We start from the raw sequence: 10830 nt of genomic DNA, 5'->3' as shown, positions 1-10830 counted from the left end.
TGGCAGTAAGGCGATATGGTCCGTTGTTATTGTGCATCCATGGGTAAAGATAAACGCATGTAGTGCTGAAGACGTAACATGAACGTGCCGGGCGGCGCGGTCCTGTGGGTTAGATGCGCGTTCATAATGCAGAGGGAAATAACTCTCAGAATAACGTTATTAGCACATTATTACAACTTGAGGAACAAATGTTTTTAATAAGGTCTATACAAACGTTCATACTGGGTTGTTTATTTAGTTTTAAAAAAAGTATCCAACGAGTTACAGACCACTCTTTCCCCATGTAAGTCAATGGGAAAAAGTGTTTCTGGGCCCAGCGACCTAAAGGAAGTGTAGTACCGCCGTTTGGCCACAACGAATATTCTCATCAGACTCCGGCGCACTTCCTGGGGGCTTGGTTCACACCGGAATAAGTTCCCTGAGGGAGGATTACGCAAATGAAGCCGCTGACGTCACTTCTTCTTCTTCTGCTTTGGGTTTACTGGCAGGCCGCAAACAACTTCACGGCGTAAACTGCCACCCGAAGTCCCCGGCCGGAAGTCCCCGGAGTTAGGGACTGGCTTCAGTAGAAGCTGCTGGGACTCCCAGCAGCTTCTACTGAAGCCTTCCGAGTAAATCGCCAGAAGCGCAGACACCTCCTCATCTCCACCGCTCCCATGTTTTATTTTGTGTTGCCATAAGTTATTCTCTCTCCGTTGGTGCGCGGGGCTAATGCTAATAATGCTAATGCCACAAATAAAATGGCGGCTTCAAAAAACTTTTCAGAGTTTTACGGGGCGTGGTTTGCAATCCGCGCAGCCAATAGAAATTGGTACTTTTTTCTCCCCAGGATAGTACCACCTGTCTAGCAGGCACTAAACGTGGGGGTTAAAATTCTCGGAACTAAGTTCTCTTTTTGGTGTGAACGCGCAATTCCAGGCACTAACGGAACTAAACGGGAAAAGTACGGGTAAAAGTACTCCGGTGTGAAAGCGCCTAATGGTTCAGAAACAGTGGGGACACCAAGGGTGAAGTACTGTAGTCATGTGACCACCCTGGGTGAAGTACTGTAGTCATGTGTCCACCCCGGGTGAAGTACTGTAGTCATGTGACCATCCCTTGTCTTTGTAATGTTACTGCCAAAACAACCACAGAAGAGAAGACGCGAACACACACATTTCTCTTCGGCGACCCCGTGACCTCCGCAGGGAAACATGTTTAATCCGCCCGGCAACAGTGGAGGTACAAAGCAATATGAACGTTTTAGAGACACTATTTTCTTAAATTATTGGGCCATAGTGTTTGTACAGGATGTTGTTTTTTAATTTCATTTCGATTGTTATTTTCACGTGTGATTGTTTTTCTTTTGTCGAGATGGTTTGTCTTTGTCTTTTTTTTCACTGTAGGATATTTCTAGCTTTCTTGGTTTACTGAGGAAAGTGAACGTTTTTCAAAGTGCTGAAAACCATGTATTTGTAGGAATAATATATAAATATATATATAAAAAAACAAGTCATTAAACTGAGTTTGGGTTTTTAAACACACGGTGGTTTGATTGTCCGAGAAAAATGTGTTTTCATTATTTCTTTGGTTGGTTTTGGTTCTCCGAAAGGTAATAACACAAAACTGTATCAAATATGTGAAGCATTTTAGAAAAAACTACAACTTAAAGGTGATTTAACTGTTGATTTGAACATGACTTCCTCTTAGGATAAGGGCCTGGGTCCCATATGGTTAAAACAATAAATACAACCAAATTAATATATACATAATAACAGTAATTAGATATTTAGTATCTATAGATTACATCCTATGAAATATAACGAATAAGTTGTAATAGACCGGCTTACTACCAAAAAAACATAAAAAAGGACACTTAATGCATACATGTTACAAGTGTGCACACTAGTAGCAGATATTAAATGAAAATTGGAATTAGCGTTGAATATGTACACATTGTTAGGGTTATTAATCAGATAGAATTCAATCCGGTTAAAAATAATATAATAAAACATTAAAACAATCACGAGACAGCTGATTGTTCCTTTAACATTATTAATAGTAAAAGTTAAAAAAAAAGACTCTGTTATATTCAGACCCGGCGCCAGAACAAATCTAAAGGGAGGGCATATGATTTTCATGGGAGGGCCCACAAAACCGTCACGTGCTGCGGGCCTGCGGCACAATATCAAACAGCAAGGCCAACAGCAGTGCGTAAAGACGCACACTTATCGCAAACATACACAAATAAAGGGCAACATAGCAACCACTTTGAAACATTGTGTGCGTGGCAGCACAGACACTGGTAAATCACGAGCAAGGCACACTGGTTACGGATGGCAGCTTCCTCATCGCTGCACTCGGAGAGAAATAGTAGAGACGGAGACGTTGAACTGTTTAGCCCGCCTTGGGCATGGTTTATGTTTCTATGCACTGCACTCGGACATGCTGTGGAGTGAATCGAGTCACCTCTGAGAGGGAGTTGGTTGACAGCTAAAAAAGCTATAATATCAACGACAGCTGACACGTAATAACGGCTCCGTGCAGCTGATCTGCACCAAAGTACTAATTTCCTTATTTGTTTCCTCGCGTGTCTCTCTCTCCACAAACTCTCACATGAAATGTGTTCTTTTGATGCGGCATGCCTAGCAGTCCTTTATCAGTCTGTAATGCGTGTTTCCAGTCGCAAAAACCTTTGACAGTAAAAGCCGCATCAGATGAAGACGTATTGACTTTAAACTGTCTACAGGGGAAACAAAAGGCTGCGTCTGCTTTTAACGAATATTCAATCCATGGTCTGTTGTACCATGCAGCGGCTAAAGTGCGCTTCTTTCCTGAAAACAATCTCCCTGGATAACGATCCAGCTTCACCTGCTTGGGTTTATTAACCCCAGATCATCGCTAACTCAGCCCCGGGGTTTGCCGAGGTCAAGCTTGTGACATTAAGGCGTGCTGCTGCAACGGCAGGTGCAGGGTCGCCAGCAGCACCATCGGCTGCAGTTCGTTCATCGCTATTTCGTTTTAATAAATCCTTAGACCTTTTGAGCCCATTTCTGATGTCCATTTTGTAATTCAAACAGACATGGGAGTCTACAGAATGCACAATAAACAAATCCAGAATAGGCGGCAGAGTGTGACGCTGTGATTGGTCTAAATGGGGACGAATCACAAATCACAACAGACACATTTATTTGACGTAGCCTGCGATTTTTTGTTTTTGTTCTGACATCACATACATCGTAGCATAAAAGTTCACAGTTTATAATTAAAAAAATAAAATATATTTTTTTATTTTTATAAATAATAAAAAAACGTGTTTATTGGGGGAGGGCAGGAATGTCAAATGGGAGAGCCTGGCCCTCCCTGGCTCCGGGCATGGTTATATTAAAGGTGGGGTAGGTAAGTTTCAGAAACCGGCTCGAGTGCACTAACATTTGAAAGTACACAGCGGAAAAGAATCCGCCCCTTCCTTCAGACTTCCTTCCAGAGCACCTCCTCCAACACACATGAACGTGCACATGACTTAGGTTGGCTTTATAGTTCAGGGGAATTGTAAACCATACAAAACAGATAATTACCTGTCCAAGAGAAAAAGAGCGACCACGGCGTCAGATTTCAACTCGGTGTGTTCCATCAGTAGTCGCCATCGTTGAAAAGCAACTCCGATATTGACTCTGGTTTGACTTCTCCTAGTTTCCACTTTCTTTTTGTTCTTAATCTGCTCCGTTACATTTTTTCTTTTGCGACCAGTAGACGATGTTGAACCTAACTCTGCCATGGTGAAAGTGGCCGCCTGTTGCTGGCGAGTCATTGAAGTACTGCTGCAATGCACGCCCAATGACGGCACGCCCAATGAGGGCACGAGATACATTTGTGCGTGCACGAGATGGAAGGCTGACAGACAGGGCGGCAATCCAATTGGTTGTACTTTTTACAGCGCCACGGCTTCCACAGATTACATTTTGTTATGGATTTGTTGTCAAAGCACTTCAGATATTCATTGCTATCGGGATGTTGAGAGCATTCCATGGAATATAATAACAAGTGTATCTCGAGCCGGTTTCTGAAACTTACCTACCCCACCTTTAACACACTCGAGCAGAGCAAACCTGGTTACCATAATCATGTCTCTCTCTGACACTGATTCGAGCCGAGGCGAATACGAGTTCTCTGATGAATGCATGTTACATTTTAATAAAGCTGATGAATACTGCAGGGGGGAAATGTGCTATTAAGTTCTTTGTGGCTCCAGAGCTTTGTGAAGTCTGATTAATTCCCACAAGTGAATTCAGCCGTGGAGAAACATCTGGACCACGAGATGAAGATCTGCGACAGACAGGAGGAACCGGTGGATTTCAATGTCCAACGCCACATTTGAAACCCTCTTTATTTGTCACACAGTGAAATGTGGGCTCTGCCTTTAACCCATACTATTATAGGAGCAGTGGCAGCTATTGTACATTTCTTGAATGTGTCTGACCAGTTATTTATGTCTCAATTTAAAACTGATGCCTTTACATGGCTTATACAAGCAAAAAGCCAAATAAGCAGATTCCCAACAAAATCAGACAAAACCAGACAGACTGTTTCCAAGGCCCATAACTTTGACCCAGTGTATCAGTTCATCAAAGTCAACTTTATTGTCAAGAATTCTACATCCAGAAATATCGTTTCTCGAGGTCCTACAGTGTATACATCAAACAACAACAACAACAACAACAACAAAACAAAAAGTACTGTCCTGACTGAGCACAGGCACCTGTAACCTTGGTGCTGTGCTCTCAGTGTGTTGTCTCCCTGCTCCTGCCTGATGGCGTCAGCTGATAGAGGTGTTATCATTCTATCTTGTTATGCTCAATGTTGATTATTCTCTCAGAACCAGCTAAACACATCTGGGGTAGAGTTCTTCAGAATTGACGTGGCAACTCTCCCGTGAAGTCAGAACCTCTAGCTCTTGGACTTGTTTTGTGAATTCTCTGGTCGAAGCTCAGAATAAACCCCTCAGTGTTTGCCATTCAAGCTCCAGCTCTCCCCGTGTCTCCGTTGAGTCGGTGACTCCTCCTGCATCGATACACAGAAGTTTCCCCCACAACGGGAGATCTTAAGCTTTGTAGTGAGCAGTAGATTAGCCGGTTAAAAATAGGCAATAAGGCAGATCTTTTATTGTATATGTTCTGGTCATTACCTACGGTGGCCGACAAGCAAACACGCTTCCATTAGGAGAAACGGTGAAAATATAAAAACACAAATGAAGAAACATCACTAACTTCATGAAACAGATCATGTGATCACATTGTTAAAATAAAAAAAAAAACATAAAAACACGTTAGGTAAGTTTCCAACAACAAGAGACAGTTGTCCAGCTTCATAATCCTGAACGTCACCGCGCAGGTTTCCTCACGTTGCTGAAGATGTTTCTTCATGTGGAACCTTGGGTTTTTATATCTGCATCCTTTCTGCAGCGCGTTTCTCGTAATGGAAGAGTTGTAGGTTGTTGTTTGCACCTGTCGGCAACCGTAGGTAATGACCATGACATATACAATAAAAGACCTCCGTGCAGCACACGGGTAAAGAAAGCAGAGACGCAGGAAACAAGAGGATGCATTTGAGAAAGCACGAAAACATGATTTAATGCACATTTTAATCATAAATATCAGCATTAATTTGATACACAACCAACAAATAGGTGAAAATAAAAATGGACTTCTTAGACATCTTTATCCACGGTGATCGGGCTCTATATTTGTCAATAAGTGTAAATATTTGTGCTGACTATTATGCTAAAGAAATAATTAAAACATTAACATTTTGTAATTATGAATATCTCAGGAGGAGCAGAAGAGAACCCCTGAGGTGCCTGGGAACTATAATAATCATTTGAGCATTTAACATATTTAATGACATCTTTAATGAGCCCCTGCTGCTTATTCATTATTATTATTAATAACAGATTTATGTAAGTAGGCATCTCATTAACAAATACAAACTCTTGGACTGAATAATTTAAAAGTGGTTTTCTGAGACAGTCATTGCATTTCTTTGAGTTGGAATCACTTACATTTTGAAATTCTAACTTTGTTTTGAAGTCGTCTGAAACCTCTCGACATGTGGAACCAATTTCTTGATTAAATAACAACTCTATACATTTCCAACCCGCACTTCTTCCCCTTAAAATAACCGAGTAAATCGTCTGACACAAACACACATTTCAACACATTCCCCTCCGTCAGTATTTGAGTTTGATCTCATTCCCCGCTCACCTGTAATTATATTCTCCTTCTTTACTTCACGGCTGACAGCAGGGAATCGGAAATATCGTCAACATGTTTTCTTTCTTGAACACGAGAACACAGCGTCTCCGTCTTTATTTCAGCTGTCTCATTTCCCTCCTCTCCATCTCCCTGAAACAAATTAGGATGGATGATGGCGTCCAAATAACTCTTTCAATTCTGCAAAACAAGACAAATGAGGTGTTTGACTTCCTCCTGTTAACATGGGGCTGAAGGAGTATAATTCATATGTTTCCATCTTAAGCTTTGTTGGTTTGTTTCGTAACGGACGTAATGTAACGGTTGTAGCTTTTCTCAGACGCGGAGGGATACTGACTTGTTGTGAAAAGTAACTACAATTCTACCCGTGATATACGCTCATTATATCACGGCTAAGAACCAATCAGATTGCTTGATTTGACTTGTCCGTTTGATAACAACGAATCATTCGGATGTATTTTCTCCATGCATGTACAGTAAGGAGTGCAAAGACTTAATTGATATTTTTGAATGTATTCGTTTTCCTGCTTATTGGAATTTGCTGAGAACAGATTACACAGAAGAATATCAAAAACATCTTCCATTAGCCCAGGACATAAACAACTTAATTATAAAACAAATCATAAGTAAACATCATTTAGGAAATACATCGAGAGATAGTTTGTTTCAAGGGAAAAGGTGGAGATGTATTAGTAATAAAAGGTTTGCTGTGTTAATGCACTTTAATTTGAACTGTTTAGAGAAAGTTAGATTTCTTTTACATATAATTACATCTTTCTTTTATATCAATTAAGCAATAATTGTGTGGTTAAAATGTCCTTATTGTAATGATGATAGACCTGGAAACAAGTCTCCTTTTAGGTGCAGTCAGACTTAGTATTTTTGGTAAAGTGAATATAATTGGATTGATATCTGAAAGGAAAAGCTGAAGGCAGTTCAAGTGTCAAGAAGAGATGAACGAAGCGGACATGCCCTGAGAGCAGAAAAGTCTTAACTGTCATTTAAAGAACAAGAGATTCAAGTTGAAAAGTCGGTCAGTCGTTGACAAAAAAAAGCATTTGTCGCTTCAAAGGAAATGCACTGAAATGGAGCTGAGCTGTCAGCAGGAGAGTCCAAATGTAAAGGGTTTAGTGGATGTGTTTCAGCTGAAGCAATGACAGACCGGAGTGCTGACACTGGTATTGGAAACTTTTATTAAATCAAAAAGCACTTCAGATCAATATTACTCTGCTGTATGAAATCTAAACACCAAGGGAAGCACTGAGCTCACATTTCTCTGACTGCTGTCTAACAGTTTCTTAAAGGTTCCATGTCATGCTGTTCCGGTTATCACCCATCCCCTCGTGTGTTATGAAGGTTGTTCTGCATGTAAACGGTCTGCAGAGTCTCAAACCCTCAAAGTGCACCCTGTAGGGAGTAACACTCTAACACAGAGAAGACCTGTCTGTGCTGCCCCAGAACGCCTCGTTGGACATTTCTCTTTTTCCATTGTTTGCTTCCTGGGTTCTGTGACGTGCCCATACCCAAATGGACCAATCCGTGGAGCCGTTACGTTACGTCCGCGGATTGGTCCAAATTGACCAATCCGCAGACTTCCTCACACTCTCAATCTTTTCTCAGCTGCAGCTCCACCGATTTCTCCTCCCTGAGACGGCGGGACGCGGCGAGGCTGTGAGTCGGTGTGGGAGAACACACACCGACTCCCAGCCAGGCTGCGGGTGTGTGTGTGTTCGGGCTGGGTTTCGCTGTGTTGTTTGGAACATTGAACATCTATTCTAGTAGACCTCAACAAATGGAACTATGATCAGTAGAAATGGCCATGACATGGGACCTGGGGCCATATTAATGCTGTGTGTGTGTGTGTGTGTGTGTGTGTGTGTGTGTGTGTGTGTGTGTGTGTGTGTGTGTGTGTGTGTGTGTGTGTGTGTGTGTGTGTGTGTGTGTGTGTGTGTGTGTGTTTTCACTCATTATGGACATCTGTTTTGTCTAATCCCCCTGAGATGCGTGTAATTAAGACATGGCCCACAGAAGGAAGGAGGCTCTGGTTTTTAAAGCATGGCCATGCATCGTGTGTGTGTGTGTGTGTGTGTGTGTGTGTGTGTGTGTGTGTGTGTGTGTGTGTGTGTGTGTGTGTGTGTGTGTGTGTGTGTGTGTGTGTGTGTGTGTGTGTGTGTGTGTGTGTGTGACAAACAAATTCACACTGACACATTTGAACCTTTCTTCATGGACGTGCTTCCCTCGAGATGACTCTTTATTGATTTATTATTTAGGTAATGCTTCCATCTGTTTAATGAGGGTCAGTCGGAGCCATTGGGTTTCAAACACACAACAATTTGTAGAATTATACTTTAGCAATCTTTAATAAAAGTAGAGGGACTCAAAAGTGAGTTAGTAAGATGGCACTTAATAAAGATTTCAAAGGTCAATTAAGACAATGCCCTCGCTGTGACTGACAGTAATGAGTCAATGTACAAGCTAGCAGTGACCACATTAATCATCCCTATGCATGTCACCGCATTCAATTAGTGCAGATGTTAATTAGTGTAGAAAAGGACTGACGGCCTCCATTTCCTGCCATTTGCCCGAAGTATCTCTCAGTGTCAGACCTTTAGCTGGAGTTCCTCTTCACTGGATCCATTGACTCGCTGCCTGACGGGGAATTCGTCTCGACTGCAGCTCCGTGGAGGATATTAAATACTGAAAAATAGAAACACAAGTGCCGCTCCAGCCTGAGGGATCTGACTCAGGTTTTATGAAGAGACGAGTCGAGAGGCTTTCACACGAGGGAGCGAGGAAGAGGCTAATTCATCGATGAAGAAGAAGCATCGCTGACCTTCAGAGGAATCCCTGCAGACTTCATCACAGAGACACACCACATGCTCAACTCAGAGGAAGGACGTGTGTGTGTGTGTGTGTGTGTGTGTGTGTGTGTGTGTGTGTGTGTGTGTGTGTGTGTGTGTGTGTGTGTGTGTGTGTGTGTGTGTGTGTGTGTGTGTGTGTGTGTGTGTGTGTGTGTGTGTGTGTGTGTGTGACGTCTTTCTTCTTTGAACTCCCTCTGATAAACAGGGAGGGATGAGGAAAGTATCAGCAGAGGGAGTGGGAGGTACATAGCACGACAAACACTGAAGTTTAGTTGTTTTTTGTCCACTTTACCATAAACTCCAAACAGCCTCAAATTGTCTCAGGAAGTCTAGATTATTGAGAAAGTCACTTCTCTTATTCCCTGCTTCCCTGCTTTAGCTCCCACGCGTCTCAATACTTCTGTCCTTATTGTTATAAACCTTAACTCTACTTTCTTATTACTGCTGCAGCTGTTTCTCTGGACCCTACGGCCTCTGAAAGACAACATTTCGCTGTATGCATGGGTTGTGATTATTTGGTGAATAACATATTTGTTCGGGATCATGAGTCACTTACTACCAGAATATGAAAAGGCATTAGAGGTCAGGCACTGTCATTGGTGGATGACGTAATTAAGTAAAAGTAGAAATACTTCAGTACTCAAGTAAAAGTCCTGCATTAAATATCTTAAGTAAATCAAAATATGTTTCAAAATATACTTAAAGGTAAGAATGGTACGGAGCCCTGGAGGGTTCATAGAGAGAAAAATAAATAAAACGTGGCCACGTTTTACTTTCTCGTGCGCACGCTTTAGTAAGTCGTGCGCACGAGTTACTAAAGCGTGCGCACGAGTTACTAAAGCGTGCGCACGAGTTACTAAAGCGTGCGCACGAGTTAATAAAGCGTGCGCACGAGTTACTAAAGCGTGCGCACGAGTTAATAAAGCATGGCCTCGTTTTGTGTGTGTGTGTGTGTGTGTGTGGGGGGGGGGCATTTGTTTATGATAGTATCGTTCGTTCCGGTGCACATCGAGATTAAGATTAAACACCTTTCTTTCACTTGGGAATACACTTAACTATGGGGAACCAGATTTGTTTAAAGTACTGTTCGTGGTAATTTGAAAACAAATGCCGGTGGTGTCGGATACACACGAACACGCACACAGAGCGGAGCTGAGCACACACACACACACACATCATGCGCCCCGGTGACAGGACATCTCCTTCATAAAGCGAGGGGGAATACTCTGGTAGTTCGATGTGTGTATAGGTGTGTGTGGTTAAACGTAGCAGCCTCGATCTCTATTCAGCGGTTCTAATGAAGGGAAACGCAGTGAAGTAAACAGTAAAAGGCACAGCTCTTTGCAGCTGGTGCTGCTCTTCTCAGATTCTGCTGAGTTACACGTTACTGCCTCCAGTGCCCTGTACGACGAAGCCAGTTCAACAGACCCTGGACCTGAATATGTTCGATTTACCCGGCTTAACTGACCCTAACAAACGCGATGTCGATAAGCGGTCCTACGAAGCTGGTTATCAACTCAGTAAATCAACCAGGGTTTCTCTGTCCGGCTGAGAGCGCGTTCATGTGAAAGGGACGGGGTTAGCAACATTTGACCAATCACAAACATGGAGACGCGTGCTGACAGCGCAGCATCATACTTCATGAATGAATAGTGTAAATAGCCAATCCTGCTTCGTAGTACAGGCCACTGGTGCCGCTGAGATTTCATAAAGTGAAGGAG

The sequence above is a fragment of the Gymnodraco acuticeps genome, unplaced genomic scaffold (assembly GCF_902827175.1).
Source record: "Gymnodraco acuticeps unplaced genomic scaffold, fGymAcu1.1, whole genome shotgun sequence".
Classification (NCBI taxonomy): Eukaryota; Metazoa; Chordata; class Actinopteri; order Perciformes; family Bathydraconidae; genus Gymnodraco; species Gymnodraco acuticeps.
The sequence above is the reverse complement of the archived record's forward strand: the minus strand, read 5'-3'. Positions refer to the sequence as shown.